This window comes from Dasypus novemcinctus, chromosome 6, assembly GCF_030445035.2.
Source record: "Dasypus novemcinctus isolate mDasNov1 chromosome 6, mDasNov1.1.hap2, whole genome shotgun sequence".
In the NCBI taxonomy this organism is placed as follows: domain Eukaryota; kingdom Metazoa; phylum Chordata; class Mammalia; order Cingulata; family Dasypodidae; genus Dasypus; species Dasypus novemcinctus.
In genome coordinates, this window is record NC_080678.1 from 70,637,953 (window position 1) to 70,650,610 (window position 12,658).

At 41.0% G+C, this 12,658-nt stretch overlaps 1 long non-coding RNA gene across 2 annotated transcripts; it reads left to right on the top strand.

The window, feature by feature from the left end:
• The first annotated feature begins 537 nt into the window (after positions 1-537).
• On the top strand, positions 538-10,738 carry LOC139439110 (uncharacterized). Of its 2 annotated transcripts, none has more exons than XR_011648944.1 (3): positions 538-800; positions 6,969-7,094; positions 8,542-10,738. It is a non-coding gene; the product is annotated as an uncharacterized lncRNA (long non-coding RNA). The 2 variants fall into 2 exon arrangements; XR_011648945.1 differs by lacking the exon at positions 538-800 and adding an exon at positions 6,432-6,501.
• Positions 10,739-12,658: the final 1,920 nt, after the last annotated feature.

A 12,658-nucleotide genomic window follows, 5' to 3' on the forward strand; every position in this document is an offset into this window, starting at 1 on the left:
GTGAGTGGGGAGTTAGGGTGGGCAGGGAGATAAGATCTCTTTCTTTGACTGGGGGGGGGGGGGGGGAAGCTTAGAGGAATGTCTCTACCTACCCGTGCCATCAAATGACAGAAAATAAGCTGAACGTGGATTTGAGCTGAGGAGTGTTTGAAAACATTTATTAGCTCCATCCCTAACGACATTCACTGCAGGAATGTTAATTGTTAAAATCTGTACTGCAGTTATTTCTTTAAGCAGGGGGGCTGCATTGAGTGGAAATCCAGCTCCTTGTTTCTCTTTTTCCTCCACATATATTTGCACTTAAAAAAAAAAAAAAAAAGAATGTTATGAAATAAGTCAGATGTCAGATGGAGAGCTTTGTAGCACAAGGGAATGCAAAACAGTGTTAAAGATATATGCATATGCGGGAACAAAAAATAACATTGGTAACATTTTGTTCTTGATTAAATTTGTGCTCCTAATACAGTAGATTAAAAATAAGCCCAACTGTTAAACACGTTAGTGTTCAGCCGCTGCTGACGTGCCAGGAAAGCAGCTATCGCTGGGACCTGGCCTGGCTTTCCCTGGTAGCCTTGAGGAGACAGAGGAAACCTGAGTCCACAAGTGTATCAATGACCCTCCAGTTTGGGAATTCCTCATGTTCATCTGCCGATTAAAGTCCAGAACCTTAACATTTTCTCACACCGTGTCGAAACCGGGTATCTTCCAGCAAGGATGAAAGAGAACATTGGTTCAGAAGAATGGAGAAGGGTTTGCCACCAATCAGCCACAAGGAACTCAATCTCCGAGTAAAATTAAAGGTAATTTGTAGTCTATGGGCGATCATTTGGGAAACTTGTTTCCTTCAAGATTTTTGTATGCCCTACTTTCCTCTCCTCAGGAATTTTATGATTAGGCTAAAGAGAGGATTAGATTGCAAAATGTCCACATTGGGAGACACCCTGTTCAGAGCCCACCCTCTTCTGTGATGGATGAGGCCCAGCAAGGTTAACCACAGGGCTCCGCCAAGGACACCGGGAGCTCTGACCCAGCTGGGCCTGGAACCCAAGGTTTGGTTCCCCTAAAACTCTCTGCTGTGCCATACCCAACTGCCTTTTCAGTTTGTTCAAAAAAAAAAAACCACGGGTAAGAGAAACAATATGTTTCTTCAGGTAATTACAGAATGGTTCTTTACCTAAACTATGTTATTACACCTATAGGTTTTCTTGCAGAGTATGTGTGTGTGTTGTCTGTGTGTTTTAAACAATGATACCAATCCCTCAGTCCTACCTCCTTTCTCCACACCAACCCTCCTCCCCCAGAAACCCCCATTCTTCCTCCAGGGTATTTTGCCGGTTTTTGGTCAATCTGGTTTAATAGGTTACCTGTTGCTGATGCTCTCACTTCACACGGAAGTTGAGCTTTCTACTGTGACATGCTCTCCAGAAACACAGGGTCATGAGGCTGACAGCTGTAAATCCAGGAAGTGATAGCTCCTCAAAAGCGATGGGAAAAGCTACAGATCCTGCCAGGAAAGGAGAATATTTAATTGAAACTATTTGGGGCATGCAGTATTGAACAAGGAGGTTTCTGAGCAACACATATCTAAACGTGGCTTGCCAAAGACCCGCACACTTTTAATTTGCTCTACAAATTTGGTTAGCCCAATAAAGTGTAAACATCAAACACTGGTCGTGGAGAGCATTAAACATTAACCAACTGAGACCTTAACGACTCGGGCAGAACATTAAAATTAAAGGAGAAAGATAGGCCAGGCAACTCTGGGAAATTAGGTTACGACTCCAAAAGAGAATGTTTGTTGGCTGAGTAAAAATAAAGTACAAACTATTTTGAGGTTGAAAATCATTTGTCTCCATAGACTGGACGTTTCCAACTCCCACCACCAACCCCTGAGATTATATTTTTAAAACCACGTAAACTTACCAAAGTTATTTTGCTATTCTGATTATTCTCCAGGATGGACTGTATTATCACTAAATGGACCCTGAACAGGATCTTCCAATTGCTGTCCCCAGCTCCATGAATCCCTACAAGGACTGTGCCCTTTACCCACTTTCGATGTTAGATAGTGTTCCCAATTGCTTGGGTGGAGGTGGGGAGGGGGCGGGGAGGGATGGGAGGTGTCAGACCCCTGAAATTCAATAAACTTTAAAAACCAGCATGACGAATAGATAAGTACTTCCCTTTTCAGTAGGAGCAATAAAGGCTTTCTTGGAAATGGTAAACCTTGGTAGGAAAAGGAAAATAATACCATACTCAAACACCTTGTTCTCTAAGTATCCTTTATCCCAGTAGGCCTCACAAAGTGAATCCCTGCAAAATAGGAAGAGTTTTCTCTTGGGAGAAAATTTGTTACATCATTTCTTCAATATATACTAAGGGTCCTGGATATAGGGTATTGGACAGCTCTCTGTCCAACATAACTCATGGAGAAGTTGAGGTAAATTTAGGCCACTACTAGACCAAGAACTTTAACTCCTAAGACAACTTAAATATGGCTGCCTATATTTTTAAGAATGAAGGCATATACTAAGGATGGAACAAGCATCTTATGACCCCTGTCTTAGTTTGGATACCCCCAAAAGCAGACCCTGAGAACATGAATTTGACTACAAGCAGTTTATTTGAGAGGAAAAGGCAACACCAATAGGGGAGTAGGAAAGTGACACAGAATAGGGAAAGCCATCAACAGGAGGCTTATTATCAAACCAGCAACCACTGCGGTTGCGCCTAATCCCAACGGGGAAACCCTGGGAGCCAGCACACAGCACTCTCTTCAGTTATCCCAACAGCAAGGAGGGAACTGGGGTATTTAAATACCAGCCTCCATCACAGATGAGGCATTTCCTAAGAGGAGTTAATTCCCTGGCACTGAGGCTGGCCACACAGGCAGGCAAAGCAGGTTTTGATGGCCAAAGGAAGCTCTCAAGCAAATGTAGGTGCTGGCAGGTGGAAAGCAGGCTGGCGTGCACCGACATCGTAAGGGTAAGGAACTATGGGACAGGTTCTGACAGGCCCCTTTGGTGGCGTGCCTTGATACAAGCAATAACTTCTGAGAAATTTAACTGCAGTCCTTTATCATGTCTAGAATAGTAGCTGACACATTATAAGGACTTAATCAATATTTGTTGAATGAAAGAAGAACAGACTATGACATCAGCTAGTGGATTTTTTAAATGATTCACACATATGGTTTATGCTTTGTTTATTTAATGTCAAAAAGCTCAAACTTTTCTCAGGAAACTCTATGATACGTTGGTTAAGAGCTCAGGTTTGTGGCAGACAGATCCAAATTTAAATCTCACTTTCTAGCTGAGCAAGTTATTTTCCTTCTCTGAGTCCCAGTTATTCCATGGTTAAATGCCTACTGTGTAAAATTAAATGCTCTGACATACAAGTAAACAATATAAGGCTTGGTATTATAACTGGCACATGGAAAGTGCTCACTGCTATTGTACTGGCTCAAGAGTCAGCTCCTTGACTTAATTTTTTTTTAGAATTTATTTATTTATTTATGTCTCTTCCCTTCCCCCCGCCCCCCCCCCCTGCCATTGTCTGTTCTCTGTGTCTATTTGCTGCATCTTCTTTGTCCGCTTCTGTTGTTGTCAGTGGCACGGGAATCTGTGTTTCCTTTTGTTGCATCATCTTGTTGTGTCAGCTCTCTGTGTGTGTGGCGCCATTCCTGGGCAGGCTGCACTTTCTTTCCCGCTGGGCGGCTCTCCTTACGGGGCGCACTTCTTGTGCATGGGGCTCCCCTATGCGGGGTCACCCCTGTGTGGCACGGCACTCCTAGCACACATCAGCACTGCGCATGGGCAGCTGCACATGGGTCAAGGAGGCCCAGGGTTTGAACCGTGGACCTCCCATGTGGTAGACGGACACTCTAACCACTGGGCCAAGTCCGCTTCCCAACTTCCTGACTTAAAATCCCATGTCTGCCACCAACTATCCATAAATCTTTTTTTTTTTAATTAATTGCTTTTATTTATTTATTTATTTATTTATTCCTCGCTCCCTTCCAGTGGTCTGCTCTCTGTGTCCATTTGCTGTGTGTTCTTCTGTGACCGCTTCTATCCTTATCAGTGGCACCGGGAATCTGTGTTTTTTTTTATTGCATCATCTTGCTGTGTCAGCTCCCCGTGTGTACAGTGCCATTCCTCGGCAGGCTGCACTTTCTTTCACATTGGGCAGCTCTCCTTATGGGCCACACTCCTTGTGCGTGGGGCTCCCCTACACGGGGGACACCCCTGCATGGCACAGCACTCCTTGCGCGCATCAGCACTGCGCATGGGCCAGCTCCACACGGGTCAAGGAGGCCCGGGGTTTGAACCGCGGACCTCCCATGTGGTAGGCAAACTCCCTAGCCATTGGGACAAGTCTGCTTCCCTATCCATAAATCTTAAAACGAGTCATTTAACCTCTTGAATGCAGCATTTCCCCATGTCTAAAATAGAGACAAAATTGCCCATTGCTCTTTCCATAGAATGAGGCCCTCAGCAGATATCATGAGAGAATTAAATCACAGATGAGAGACACTTTATACAACCCTTAACACAGTCCTTTATTATGCAACACCTCATTTCTAAGCAGGAAAGGGTTTTGAATGCACCAATCATTCTGCAAATGCAGGGGACGGCATCTCCATTGCTCCAAATGCCCCAAGTCCGATTTGTGACTAGATGAGTTTACAGACTTTAGGATTGTCCAGAGACCTATAGGGATGCACACAGGTGCCCAGAGGGACTGGAGTTCAACTCATCAATGAGGCTTCGCCAGTTGGTCAGAACAGGCATGAAAGTCTATCTCCATCAGGAAAAGATTCTGCAGGTTCAGGTTCAGAACAGAGTGTTCATGGCAATTCACACTGAACCAAGCACAGAATTTAGAGCAGGAGCCATTGAACCATGAACTCCTACGACCAGTGATCTGAGTGGGGCCGATAGGAATGGGCAGGCAAGGAGGGCCTCGAGCACACGAAACCAGGAGACAGAAGCCTAAAACTTAGCCAGAAAGTCCTCCCTTCAGAACTGAGCACTAATTATGTGCCGGGAACAGTGGAGAATACAAAGATGAATGCCCCTTTACTATCCCTATTTCAAAGATGATCATTTTGAGGCTTAGAGAAGTTAAGTTACTTGTCCATGCCACATAAAACTGAAGCCCAGGTCTGCCTGATGCCAAAGAGAGGGTTTTAAAACACTGACTTCCTGCAATGTCAGAACACCATGATGCCACTCAAAATGTAACTATAGTAAATAAAAACCAAATAAAGAAACATTAACTCATAATTTTTTTCACTTTCAGCTTCCTGATAGAATAATATCTTAAACTATTAACTACCATTGGGCTGATCATTTGAATATGAATATACTTTACAAGAGAAGAAAATGCCATGATCACTGCCCTCCAAATGATTTTTCTCATACTAAGATAAATCTAAGCCTTCCAGAAGAATTCAGCCAAGTCAACAAGAGAAAATTTAAGTAATTAGTCCTGCATACAATCAGCTACCTTCATTGCATCTCAATGAGCTTGCTTTAATTTAGGAGACTCCAAGAATCAAATAATAATCGCTAAGTTTCTATTTATTCACTGTCCATTTACTTTGTGTCCGGCATTGGGCATTACCTATGTTTTCTCATTTATTCCTCACAACAGTCCTCTGCACTAGCTGCTATTAGTATCCCTTTTTGTAGATGGTGAAACTGAAGCTGAGAAACATTGAGGAACTTCTCCAAGATCAAGTTAAAGCTAATAAGTTGAAGAGCAGAGCTTCACATGCTGACTGCCTGTGTCTATAACCTAAGAGTTCACCCACAGTCATATGCGGCCCCTTAAGGCTTGAGTCCTTATGATGGATAAGTCCCCGTTTTCATATAGACCTTCCCTATCAGATGGGACTAATCTAGGCTTTTAAGTATTGTAAACAATTTTTTTTAATGTTCTTGAGCAAAAATTTAGTTCCCAGGAATTCTTAAGAACCAACTTTAAGTTCCAAAACCAAACAAACCTTCCCCCAAAAAGAGCCTGTTTATGATAAAATGGTTTTTTAAAAATTAGGATATATAATTCCCAATTTTATAAATATTTTCAAAAATATTTAGAAAATATATTTGTAAAAATATACTTCTAAAAAAAGAAAATATTTTATATGAAATTTATATCCTGGCATTTTTCACTTAAGATTACAAGTACGTAATCTGTATAATATTCAGCATGGATAAAAGTCTAGAAAGGAATACATTAAAAATCAAAAAGTGATCTCTTTTTTTCTTATCTAAAAAGAGTGTTACATTTATTATCAGGAAAAAGGTTGAACAATAATATTTTCTCATCCACCATGTGTCAGGAACAGGGCTGTGCTTTTTATATCTATTATCTCAGATAATGCCCACAATAAGCTTATGATGTAGCTATTGTTTTGTTCATTTTACAAATACAGAAGCAAGGTTCAGAGAAATTAAGTGACTGTTCCAGCCATCCAACTGAAAAGTGGCAGAGGTGGGTTTTCAAGTCTTTCTTAATCCACACCGAGAGTTCTTTATACTACAACACAAATCCATCACACCAATTATTTATGTTAATATCTATACGTGTCTCTCTGATTATTTGCTTATGGTTTGTTCTGGATTTGATAGGAAATTAGAAAAGATATTCCCTCCCAATTTCCCAAAATCAAAAACTGTGGAGGGGGTACCTTCTCAAGAGATTCCTAGGGCAGAGGAGATCTACAGGTGGTGAAGCCCCAGGCTTGCCGGAAGTGGGGGTGGAGTGCTGGGTTCCCAGGGAGACTGCCCACTGGCTCCCAGCCCCTTAGTCTTTGTCCGAAGATTCAGCTTTCTCAGTTTAGCACATGGTGAATGAGCCTGCCCAGTTTTGAAATAAGACTGGCCAGAACATAATTTGAAAACCTCCAGTCTAAATTATCAAAATAATGGAACTTTCTTCTCTTGTTGGTGATTGCTTAGACTTAGGAATATGAATGTTACTCAAACACAGGCACAAATTCCCACTTCACCAACCCCCTTGAGGCAAAGAAGTCGTCACCGTGGTGATGAGGAATTCATCCCATTGAGAATGAGATTCAAAGTGTGGTGAGTACTCCAGCAGGCTACCGGTTATGTTTCTTTCAAAAGCTTCTCTGGTCTTCTGGAATGGCAAGAGTTGACTACCCATGAGAAACCAACCCAGATTCCTTGGAACCCGTGGGCCAGGTTAGGCTCCCCCCACCTAACAAGTGCCACTTTTCAGTCCTATCTACCCTCTAGCTGTTGCCTTTATCATGGGTGCCACTTCAATCAATAGCAACAAATAGAAAATGCATGAAAGCCTGAAAAAAAGTTCCCCTTTCATTTAAAATATTCAGATTTCATTGCTTGTGCTGTGGCTAATATCAGGCCCCAAAGTGGCATGGCAGTTCCCCAGCCCTTTCTGTTTCCAAGCTCATTAAACTCTGGAATGAGGTTTTTCCTTTGTGTGTGCATGTGTTTTAAAGCTGTTTTATAACACATTGTCAGGAACTCAGGTACTGGGGCTCTTTAACTCCAGCTTTCAGCAGCTGCCTTTGCACTTCCCTTTCACATAATTAAACACCCTATGGTACTTAACAGAGTAATAAGTAGCACATCAATAAAGCAATAAATAATTGTATTCAGGCAAACTCCAGAGCCATCATCCATTAACCAGCAGCTGTGAGCAATAGTTTTGATTAATCAATAAGGTTATATAATAGAAAAGCAAAAGTCGGTCAAGGCCCCTGGAAGAATCAGCCAGACTTGAAAGTTAGGGAGGAATCTTATCTGTGAGTTAACTTGCAGGGAGAATACCAATTGAACGCACTAGCCCAGAGAGTAACTGCAGCAGCAGGAAGCCCCACCTCCAGAAACTAGTTAAAAATGCTAGTTAAAAACAAAGAAGCGGGACAATTCAGCTCTGAGGCAGAAGGGCTGCCTACTGAGAGTTTGGAGTAAGTGCCCCATAAAAGCAAAATGTTTCAACTTCAGAAAACAAATCCAGGCAGCTGAACAGAGGAGCCGAGGAGCAGGCTCATGATGGACCTGCAATTCCATCCATGTATGTGCGGTAAAAGTTCTCAGGTGCTCTGTGAGAAAGTGATTCAGCCTCCAGCCAAGAGGGAGATCATATAGGAGTGATTTTATTAGACCACAGCTTTGTGGTCCAAGGCCAGGCCAAGACTGAGGAAATAATTTGGGTAACTGTGCTTATGACCCTCGGAATCACCAGTGGAGCTTTGTTTTACATTAGTTTGTCTGAAGTCAGTATTCTCTGGAATCTGAATCTCTGAAGATGGGGCCCAGGAACATATGTGTGTGTCTATGTGAGTGTGTGTGTATATATATGTATGTGTGTGTGTGTGTGTGTGTGTGTATATATATATTTTTTTCCCCCTGAGGTACTGGGGGTCGGGGATTGAACCCTGGACCTATGTGGAAAACCAGTGCCCAAGTATCAAACCACATCAGCTCCCTTGAGTTGGTTTTTTGTTGTTGTTTTACATGTTGCTTGTTTTTATTTTTTTAGGAGGCACCGGGAACCGAACCTGGGACCTCCCATGTGGACAGCAGGCATTCCACTGCTTGAGCCACATTTGTTCTCGAAACCTTTAACATGCACCTTATAGGTCACTGCACAGCCGAAGTTGAGAAGCTCCGATTTGAAGGCAATGAAGTGGGACTTGCATTGACCCATGGGAGGGACCAGCCTTGCCACTTGGAGACAAGAGGCAATTTAAGATCTAAGCTTGTGAGAGGAAACCGATCTCTTTTGTTCCAGTTTTGAAAATAGCCATGAGTGTATTTGTGTGCCCCAATAGTTTCTAGACTGTGAAGAGACCCATGATATGCATGATCTCAGGCTTGTGTCCAGCTTTTCCTGAGGGAGCCTAATGAAACTAGCCTAATATCAGTCAGTTTGAGAGCCACTCATTCATTCCACAAATACTTACTGAGGAACTACTATGTGCCAGACACTGTTTCAAACACAACTGGGAAGAAACTAACCAAAAATCCCTGCCCTCAAAGGAGCGTCATTCTAGTGGTGTCCCAGAGATTTTCCAGAAGAATCAGGGGGCAAGAAGATGGGAATTGAGCCAACAGAGAATTGAACACCTGCAACCTCACTTAACAAGACAGCCACACTTAAAAAAACAAAATAGCAAAACACTTTCACTATAGAAATTTTAAAGCATATACAAAAGTGGAGTAGTATAATGAACCCCCACATACCTGTTACCCACTTGCACCACTTATCAACCCATGGCCAATCTTCTTTCATACCCACTTTCACCCTCATCGCACAGATTATTTTGCAGCAAATTCCAGGCAACATATCATCTTATTTGTGAATATTACTAGCAGATATTTTTAAAGCATAGAGGATATTATTTTTTAAAAAAAAGCTACATAGCACTATCCACTGAGAAAATTAATATCTTAATATCAAATTTAATATCAATGTTAACATTCCTCAACAGTCTCCTATTTTTTAAGTTATGTATTCAAATCAGGATCTAAATAAGGTGCAAACATTGAAATTAGTTCATACATTTTATAATCTAGAAGTTTCTGGTCCATCTCTTTAAATTTTGTTGTCTTGAAATTTATTTGCTGGAGTGTGTCCTTTATTTTGTAAGTCTGGATTTTGCTGTTGTGTCTGCACAGTATCATTTAACATATTCCTCCTCTGTCCCCTGTATTTCCAATAATATGGTAGTAATAGCCAGAAGTTTGATCAGAGTTGGTTTTGATTTTTTTGCAAGAATATTGCAAAAGTCTATCAGGAGACTTAGAGGATCTGCTTAATGTTGATCTCTTCATGATGTTAGCAGCCAGGGATGACCTTGCCTGGATCATTAGGAATCCACAGAACAATTTGTGAACCACGAGGATTCATAAGGATCATTGTGTTAGATCCCTTATTTCAAAGGGTGATATTCTAATTTTACTCAGCTCTCTGGTTAACCTGAGGTACACAAGTTCATATCGGAAAGGAAGAATAAATGATTAATTTCTTTCTTTACCGGTTTTCAAAATGAGTTTTTTCTTTAGCAACATCCAAATGTGATTAATGTAGGTTTTTCTAAGTATCATTGTAAGCCCATGGCTTTAAACAACTTGATGTGTTTTTATTCATTGCAGTTAATGTCCTTTTTGATTCTCACATTCTCCGTCTTTGGTCAGTGGAAGGTGACTCAGATTGGTTCCTGGGTCCATGTTATATGATCACTGTAGTCTTTGATAACTTCCTTTCTAGTGTGTCAAGATGTTTCAGGTGCTTTTTGTACGTTTCCTGCCTGAGATCTGAAATTAGCCACCTTTCCAAAGAGCCCTGGTTTATTTTTAGTGAGCAACGATATTTAAAGACCACATTCTGCACCAGTACTTTTATCTTTGTATTTACTGAGTCTATCAAATAAAAAGTTTTGCTACTTAAAAAAATTTTTTGTAAGTCACTTGCTTTTGGAAGACAGGGCTAATAAAGATTTAATATCCAATATATTAAAAAGTTGCTACAAATTAATTTTAAAAATACAAATGCAGTAGGAACATAGACAAAGGATTTGAATAGACAATTAAAGGAGAAGAAAATACAAATGTAGAATTAACCCAGAAAAATGTTTAACCTGCTAGCTGTTAGGGAATTACAAATTAAATCACTGAGATACTAGTTTTAGTCTTCAGGTTGGCAAAAGTTTAAAAATGTGACAGTTGCGCTTCAAATGGTGCCAGAGGTAACAGAAATAGGCATGCTCATACACTGATGTTGGAATGCTAATTAAACCAACTTTTTTTAAAGTAAAAAATTTTTTGTGTATATCCTTTGATATAGTGATTTCACTTCTGGGAACCCACTTCTAGGAATCACTATATCAGAAATGAAACCAGGAGTATTTTAAATATATATATATATGGATTTTTTGCATCCTTGTTTATAACAAAATTAGGAAAATATATTTATATGTCCATTAGTAGGGCACTGATTGAATAAATTATAGTACACACTATGAAATGTTATGTGGCTTGTTTTTAATGTAATTTTATATCTACCAATATGTAAAAATAGCCATAGTTTTAGACTAACAAATATAATACCATTCATGTGTATAAATATTATATACATTTGATAGATAGTATGATAGATGGTAGATAAAAGAAGGGAGGAGGGAAGGAAAGAAGGGAGGGAGGAAAGACTTAAAAATCACTCAGGAAAGATGCACAGCAAATGTGAAAATCTTTGATAAATGGTATGGAATAGGAACATAACTTTAAATTTTTTATGTTTAATTTCATATATTTGATATTAAAAATGGCGACAAACTGAGCAGTTTTAATTCCTTCTTGATTTTTCATGTAAGGTAAAAAAATAAAAAATAAAACCAAGGTCAACACTAGTTGAAATTCTATCATTTATCAAGGAGCTCAGCATGGCTCCATCAAATTCCTCCTTCATAAATCTATCACGGGTACAGATAAGAGTACTGTGCTCGAGAACAATCTTTCCTCATACCAACCTTGGTATATGCACCATTTCTTAGCTTCTAGGCCCTCAAAGCCTCTGAGATCATAGTAAGATGAAAGGTTCTTTGAGCTACCCCTTTTCCTGCCCTGAGACACCTTTCTGTGGGAACCCATTCCCAAGAAGTTAGTTGCCTCTGACAACCCAGAAAGCTTCAGAAGGATGCTGAGCTCTACTGCTTAACTGCAAATCATTGCTGGTTTCCTGGGATTCTTCCCCGTGATACTCACTCATTGATTGCCACGGCTAGTCAAATGAAGTCTTTATCAAGGTGTTCAGGAAATTGTTATGAATATAAAATATAATCAGAAGCATTAGAAAGGTTAGTGGCCAGCATTAGGTTTAATGCTCTCCATTAGCTGCATAAAAACCTGTCCTGTCTTCCCCTCTAAGTCTATACATTTTCTGCAGGACAATGAGGATGTAAGGTTCATCAACCTTCTTGAATATATATATATATTTTTTAAAGATTTATTTTATTTTATTCCCCGCCCCCCCCATTCCCCTCATTGTCTGCTCTCTGTGTCCATTCACTGTGTGTTCTCTGTCTGCTTGTTTTCTCATTAGGCGGCTCCAGGAACTGCTCCTGGGACCTTCCGGAGTGGGCGAGGCGATTACTCTCCTGCATCACCTCTGCTCCCTGCTCTGCTGCGTCTTCTTATTTTTTCTCCTCTGTATCTCTTGTTGCATCATCTTGCTGTGCCAGCTCGCCATGTCAGTCAGCACTCCTACATGGGGTGGCTTTCCCACATAGGGTGGCATTCCCACGCAGGGCAGCTCTCCCGCGCAGGGCGGCATTCCCACATGGGCCAGCACTCTGCATGGGCCAGCTCACTGCATGGGCCAGCTTGCCCTCGCCAGGAGGCCCTGGGCATCAAACCCGGGACCTCCTATACAGTAGATGGGAACCCAATTGGTTGAGCCACATCTGTTTCCCATCCTTGACTATTTATAAAGCCCTTGACCATTGCATATAAAGTTAATCTAACCCAACCCTTGGGGACATGGATCAGGGTCACAGCCTCAATAAAGGGACCTAAATGCTAAATTGCAGGTTAAGCCACTTCCATGAATACCACAACAGCATTCCTGAATGTTGACACTCATACCAGTACCGTGCTCT